Below are 7,500 nucleotides of genomic sequence, written 5' to 3'. Positions count from 1 at the left end.
GCCTAGAATTCGGCAGCGATGGACAGCGGCAGCCTTGCATAGGCAGAAACGAATTCGGCAAGCAGCGTGCAATGATCTATGCGAGTCTTTGAGCTACGACTTGGCATGGATGTGGGGGCTTAGATACTGGACCTTCTAAGTCAGCAGCTGACGCAGCAGAACAGGCAGTTGGGACTGCCAAGTAGACAGCCAGGAAATGGGGGAAGTGGCAGCTTCATGGGAGGCAAAACGTGGGAGCATAACTGGGGTGTTCTCCATGCCACTAAGTCCTGGAAACATGGGATCATGGGTAAGAGGTAGTGCTCCACTATGTCCTGAAAACATGGGATCATGGGATGGAGGAAGTGCTCCACTAGGTCCCGAAAATGGGGGATAATGGGGGGGAGCCTGCAGCTCATGTATGTCTATAAATAGGCTTGCCAAGCCTCTGTTGTGGAGCTTGCGATTTTGTGCATAGCACACACACTCTTGTTGTGTATTCCTTTGTTGATGAGATAAATAAAGGTTGAGAGGGATTCTTGTAATCTTGTTGTGCTTGCTTGTGTTGGTTTCCTTGTTTGCGACGAAGCTATTGTGAAAACCTCTTTGGGTGAGCGAAACACATAGTCGTAGGGAAACACGAGCGAAAAGAGTGAGGCAAGGCTGAGTCTAGTCGGGACTAGACTGCCGCATTGGGTTGAATTTCGTTGCGAAAAATTTAACCCCGTGACAATTGGTATCAGAGCACGGTTGATTCTAACAACGTGCAGCAGAAGTCATGGAAGCTATTCGGGAACGGTTGACGCGTCTTGAGACTTTGATAGGGTCGGATGAAGAAGACGAAGAACGTTCTATTATGGATCGCTTGAAGGAAGCTATGGAAAGCGCTGAAAGGGCTGAGAGCCTGTATATTTCTCTTGCGGCAGAATCGAGTGAACGATTGGCTGCTGCCGAAGAGACGATTGCCATTCTAAAGAGGGCAGTGACAAACGCTCCTATTGGGGTAAGTAATTCGAAACCTAAAGTGCCTGAACCAAAGTGTTTTGGTGGAGCAAGAAGTTCCAAAGAGCTGGAGAATTTCTTGTGGGATATGGAACAATACTTTAGTGTTGCGAAGATTGGCGCGGCTGAACAAGTGGATCTTACCGTGATGTATCTCACGGGTGATGCGAAGCTTTGGTGGCGAACGAGAACCAAAGAGGACTTAAGTGCTGGACGTCCAAAGATTGAGACGTGGGATTGTCTCAAGCAAGAGCTGAAAGAGCAGTTCCTTCCGAACAACACGTCGTGGATTGCGCGGGAGGAACTTAAAAGACTCAAACATGACAGGTCAGTTCGTGATTATGTTAAGTCTTTCAGTTCTTTGATTCTCGACATCGAGAATATGTCCGAGGAGGACAGGCTATTCAACTTCATGTCCGGATTGCAAACTTGGGCGCAAGCGGAACTAAGGCGACAGAATGTAAAGGATCTGTCCTCCGCTATTGCTGCTGCGGACAGTTTGATTGATTTTAAATCAACTACTAGAGAGGGCTATACATCAACCTCCTTCAAGTCTAAGGGAAGAAACAAGGAGGAAAGAACGAGGAAGAAGTTCGGTGGGGGTGCATCGAGGGCTACTGCCGCGGAGAAGGGCAAGGCCAAGTTTATGGGTGCACAAGGTAAGAGTACTAAACCGAACTTTACTTGCTTCATTTGTGATGGTCCTCACTTTGCGAGGGAATGTCCAAAGAGGGAGAAGTTGAATGCTATTCGGGCTGGGGATAGCGATGAGGGGGAAGGGGTAGTTACGCACGTCAACCCTATGCGTGTGATAAACTGCCTGGTAGCTAAATCAGGGGATGGGGCTGCTGAATCCCGCCCTGTCGATAGAGACTTGGCAAGGATTGATGCACTGCGGAAAGGGAAGTCAGGGGCTACGGACAATCTAATGTATGTGAAGATTGTGGTAAATGGCAAAGACGTGAATGCTATGCTGGATTCAGGTGCAACGCACACGTTTGTGGCAGATCGACTGGTGAAAGAACTTGGCCTGCGGCTGAGTGACAGCCACACATCCATGAAGGCAGTAAACTCAAAGGCACAGAGGATTGCTGGGATGTCTTACGATGTGCCGATAACGCTGGATCAGTGGAGAGGTAAGCATGATGTGCTGGTCGTAAATCTTGACGATTACGATATTATTCTTGGCCTAGATTTCTTACGAAAAGCCAAGGTTGTCTTGATGCCTTATCTCAATGGAATGATGATTGCAAGTGAGGGATGCCCTTGTTTCGTCCCATGTTGTAATGTCGCAGCTGCGAATGTGGTGAAAAAGGGGAAGAGCTTGGTCTCGGCAATTGCTATTGATAAAGCATTGCGGAAAGGAGGGGAAGTGTTTCTGGCAACAATAGTTGACGAGAAGGCAGACCATTGTGGTGAGGTGCCGAAAGAAATTGCTAGCGTGCTGCAGCAATTCGAAGATGTGATGCCGCCTCAGCTACCCAAGAAACTCCCGCCTAGGAGGGCCATTGACCATCGAATTGAGCTGGTGCCAGGGGCAAAGCCACCATCTCAAGCCCCTTACCGAATGTCGCCAAGGGAATTGGCAGAATTGAGGAAACAATTGGAAGAGCTGATTGACTCAGGGTTTGTCCGGCCTTCCAAGGCTCCGTATGGTGCTCCGGTTTTGTTTCAAAAGAAGGCGGATGGAAGCCTTCGCATGTGTGTGGACTACCGAGCACTCAACAAGGTAACAATCAAAAACAAATATCCTGTTCCTTTAATTCAGGATTTGATGGACAGATTGTGTGGAGCCTCAATCTTTACAAAATTGGACTTGCGATCGGGGTATTGGCAAGTGCGGGTTGCTGATGGTGATGAGCATAAAACTACTTGTGTGACAAGGTATGGCTCCTATGAGTTTCTAGTTATGCCATTTGGCCTAACAAATGCTCCAGCAACATTTTGTAATCTAATGAATGACGTGTTATATGATTTCTTAGACAATTTTGTTGTAGTCTACTTAGATGACATTGTAATCTATAGTAGAGGCATTGAAGATCATGTAACTCATCTCTCTAAAGTCCTAAGTAGGTTGAGAGAATATGAATTGTATGTAAAGAGAGAAAAGTGTGAGTTTGCAAAAGCTGAAATTATGTTCCTAGGCCACTTGATTGGGGAAGGACAAGTGAAGATGGATCCAAGGAAGATTCAAGCCATTGTTGAATGGACAGCACCAAAATCTGTCCCGGAATTGAGATCATTTTTGGGGCTTGCAAACTACTACAGACGATTCATTGAGGGTTATAGCAAGAAGACAACTCCTCTCTCGGATCTTCTCAAGAAGAGTCGGAGATGGGAATGGACGGTTGACTGTCAGCAAGCTTTTGAGAAGCTGAAGACAGCGGTAGCGTCAGCTCCAGTCTTGGGGCTGCCTGATTTTGAGAAGCCATTTGAAGTGCATACGGATGCTTCGGATAGGGCTATTGGTGGAGTACTGGTGCAAGATGGACATCCGGTTGCTTTCGAGAGTCGGAAGCTAAATGATGCGGAACAGAATTACTCGACGCATGAGAAAGAAATGACGGCAGTAGTGCACTGCCTTGGCATATGGAGAGTATATCTGTTGGGGCCGAAATTTGTTGTCAAGACTGACAATGTTGCCAACACATTCTTCTGGACGCAGAAGAAATTGTCGCAGCGACAAGCTCGGTGGCAGGAATTCTTGGCCGAATATGATTTTGTATGGAAGCACAAACCAGGAAGCCACAATCAGGTTGCGGATGCACTTAGCAGACGCGAAGTAATCGCTACTGTTCTTGCTATTGTTCAGGTGGAGTCGGACATGCTGTGTCGACTTCGTCAAGCTGCGGGGGAGGATGCAGCGTACAAGAAATTGGTTGAGCTTGTACAAGAAGGGACAATACGGAGGTATTGGTTGGAACAAGACTTACTCTATGCAAAGGGGGGTCGAATCTTCGTGCCAAAGGGAGAGCTGCGGAAACACTTATTGATGGAGACTCATGATCCGCAGTGGGCTGGACATCCAGGTAGAGAAAGGATGGTTGCTCTCCTGTCGCAGACTTATTATTGGCCGAAGATGGAGGAAGATGTAGAACTTTATGTCAGGACTTGTCTAGTGTGCCAACAAGACAAGACGTTAAGGCAGCGTGAGGCAGGCTTGTTACAGCCGCTGCCGATTCCAGAAAGGCCTTGGGTATCGGTCTCAATGGATTTCGTTGTTGGTTTTCCAAAGGTGGATGGCATGAACACAATCATGGTTGTTGTGGACAGATTCACTAAGTATGCGGTGTTTGTCGCTGCCCCGACGGTGTGTACAGCCGAAGTGGCCGCTGAATTATTCTACCGCAACGTGGTGAAATACTTTGGAGTACCTTCAGACATTGTAAGTGATCGTGATGTGAGATTCACGGGTAGATTCTGGACAGCATTGTTCAACATGATGGGAACAAGGCTGAAGTTTTCGACTGCCAATCACCCGCAAACTGATGGACAAACGGAAAGGATAAATGCTTTGCTGGAGGAATATTTGAGACACTACGTGACAGCGACGCAGCGAAACTGGCTGGAGTTGCTGGATAGTGCGCAGTTTTGCTATAATCTTCAAAAATCCTCGGCAACGGAAGCAAGTCCGTTTGAGCTAGTTTTGGGAGCCCAACCCCAAACTCCTGCGGAGATTGCAGTGCAGATATCGGGTGGGAAGAGTCCAGCGGCGTACAGGTTTGCGATGGAACGGCAGGAACTGTTTGAGCAAGCCCAAGATAGCTTGCGTAAGGCAAGGAAAAGGATGCTCAAATATGCCAATCAAAAGCGAAGATTGCTGGAATTCAGTGTGGGTGACAAGGTGTTACTCAAGTTAACTCCGCAAATTTGGAAGAAAATTGTGGGGACGACGAAGCACCGAGGGTTGGTGCCAAGGTATGACGGGCCTTTTGAGGTCATTGAAAAGGTAGGGGCTGTGGCATACAGATTGGAGCTGCCCGAACGGCTGAAGCTTCATCCTACTTTTCACGTAAGTTACTTGCGGCCTTTTTATGAAGATCATGAGGATCCAAAAAGAAGTAAGTCGCAACGGGCTCCTCCTACGATTCATAAACAATTTGACGATGGTATTGTCAAGATTATGGATCATCGTAGACTCGGCCAGCATCGAAAGAATCGGCGGACAGAATTCTTGATAAAATGGAAGAAAAATGAGGAGGTTTCGTGGGAAAAGGACACAGACTTATGGCAATTTGAGGACCAAATACAAGACTACCTCACATCTATTCCGACGAGGGCGTCGGACTCTTCTAGTGGGGGTGGTTTGTTAGGGCTCTAGGCGCGGGGACGCGCCAACGAAGGCACACTGCCTAGAATTCGGCAGCGATGGACAGCGGCAGCCTTGCATAGGCAGAAACGAATTCGGCAAGCAGCGTGCAATGATCTATGCGAGTCTTTGAGCTACGACTTGGCATGGATGTGGGGGCTTAGATACTGGACCTTCTAAGTCAGCAGCTGACGCAGCAGAACAGGCAGTTGGGACTGCCAAGTAGACAGCCAGGAAATGGGGGAAGTGGCAGCTTCATGGGAGGCAAAACGTGGGAGCATAACTGGGGTGTTCTCCATGCCACTAAGTCCTGGAAACATGGGATCATGGGTAAGAGGTAGTGCTCCACTATGTCCTGAAAACATGGGATCATGGGATGGAGGAAGTGCTCCACTAGGTCCCGAAAATGGGGGATAATGGGGGGGAGCCTGCAGCTCATGTATGTCTATAAATAGGCTTGCCAAGCCTCTGTTGTGGAGCTTGCGATTTTGTGCATAGCACACACACTCTTGTTGTGTATTCCTTTGTTGATGAGATAAATAAAGGTTGAGAGGGATTCTTGTAATCTTGTTGTGCTTGCTTGTGTTGGTTTCCTTGTTTGCGACGAAGCTATTGTGAAAACCTCTTTGGGTGAGCGAAACACATAGTCGTAGGGAAACACGAGCGAAAAGAGTGAGGCAAGGCTGAGTCTAGTCGGGACTAGACTGCCGCATTGGGTTGAATTTCGTTGCGAAAAATTTAACCCCGTGACACCTGCCATGGTGGTGAGGGGCGGCGAGGACCGTGAAAGCTAGAGTTTTTCAGAGGCTGCCGGGAAAAAGGCCCCTCGGGTGGCGGGGTGCGAGGACCAGGCGCGTCATTCAATTCTCTTCCCTATCAACTTGGCTCCCGTTGGCGGGATTGGAGGCCTACTGTTTGTTACAGGGCTAAAATCGTCAGGGGAAGAGCTGACGAAACAATGCTGGTTTGGATGCAGGGGGTAGTGTTGGAATCGGCAGCGCGGACAAAATCGGCAAAGTCGACAAAAAAGACTGTTGGTCTGGACATCGGGGCAGCGGCAGCCATGCCGACAGGGGGGGAAATCGGCAGCGCAGATTTGTGCAGCTGCAGGTTCGTCGGGGAAATCGGCAGCGCAGATTTTTCGATGAACATGGGCTGGAAGATGGACTGTCCAGGCCAGGCAGGGAAATTCGTCAAGGGGACACGCTGACGAAAGTAGGCTCGTCGGTGAAAATCGGCAGCGCAGATTTTTCGACGAACAGGGGCTGGATGCTGGACCGGCCGGGCCAGGCAGGAAAATTCGTCAGGGGGGCACGCTGACGAAAAGAGGGGCTGCCGCGTGGAAAATCGGCAGCGCAGATTTTTCGACGAACATTCGTCAGGGGGGCACGCTGACGAAAAGAGGGGCTGCCGCGTGGAAAATCGGCAGCGCAGATTTTTCGACGAACAGGGGCTGGATGCTGGACCGGCCGGGCCAGGCAGGAAAATTCGTCAGGGGGGCACGCTGACGAAAAGAGGGGCTGCCGCGTGGAAAATCGGCAGCGCAGATTTTTCGACGAACATTCGTCAGGGGGGCACGCTGAGGAAAACAGGGGCTGCCGCGTGGAAAATCGGCAGCGCAGATTTTTCGACGAACATTCGTCAGGGGGGCACGCTGAGGAAAACAGGGGCTGCCGCGTGGAAAATCGGCAGCGCAGATTTTTCGACGAACAGGGGCTGGATGCTGGACCGGCCGGGCCAGGCAGGAAAATTCGTCAGGGGGGCACGCTGACGAAAAGAGGGGCTGCCGCGTGGAAAATCGGCAGCGCAGATTTTTCGACGAACAGGGGCTGGATGCTGGACCGGCCGGGCCAGGCAGGAAAATTCGTCAGGGGGGCACGCTGACGAAAAGAGGGGCTGCCGCGTGGAAAATCGGCAGCGCAGATTTTTCGACGAACAGGGGCTGGACTGGCCGGGCCAGGCAGGAAAATTCGTCAGGGGGGCACGCTGACGAAAACAGGGGCTGCCGCGTGGAAAATCGGCAGCGCAGATTTTTCGACGAACAGGGGCTGGACTGGCCGGGCCAGGCAGGAAAATTCGTCAGGGGGGCACGCTGACGAAAGTAGGCTCGTCGTGGAAAATCAGCAGCGCAGATTTTTCGACGAACAGGGGCTGGACGCTGGACTGGGCCAGGCAGGAAAATTCGTCAGGGGGGCACGCTGACGAAAACA

The sequence above is a fragment of the Populus nigra genome, chromosome 2, assembly GCF_951802175.1.
Source record: "Populus nigra chromosome 2, ddPopNigr1.1, whole genome shotgun sequence".
Classification (NCBI taxonomy): Eukaryota; Viridiplantae; Streptophyta; class Magnoliopsida; order Malpighiales; family Salicaceae; genus Populus; species Populus nigra.
This window is presented reverse-complemented; position numbering follows the sequence as displayed.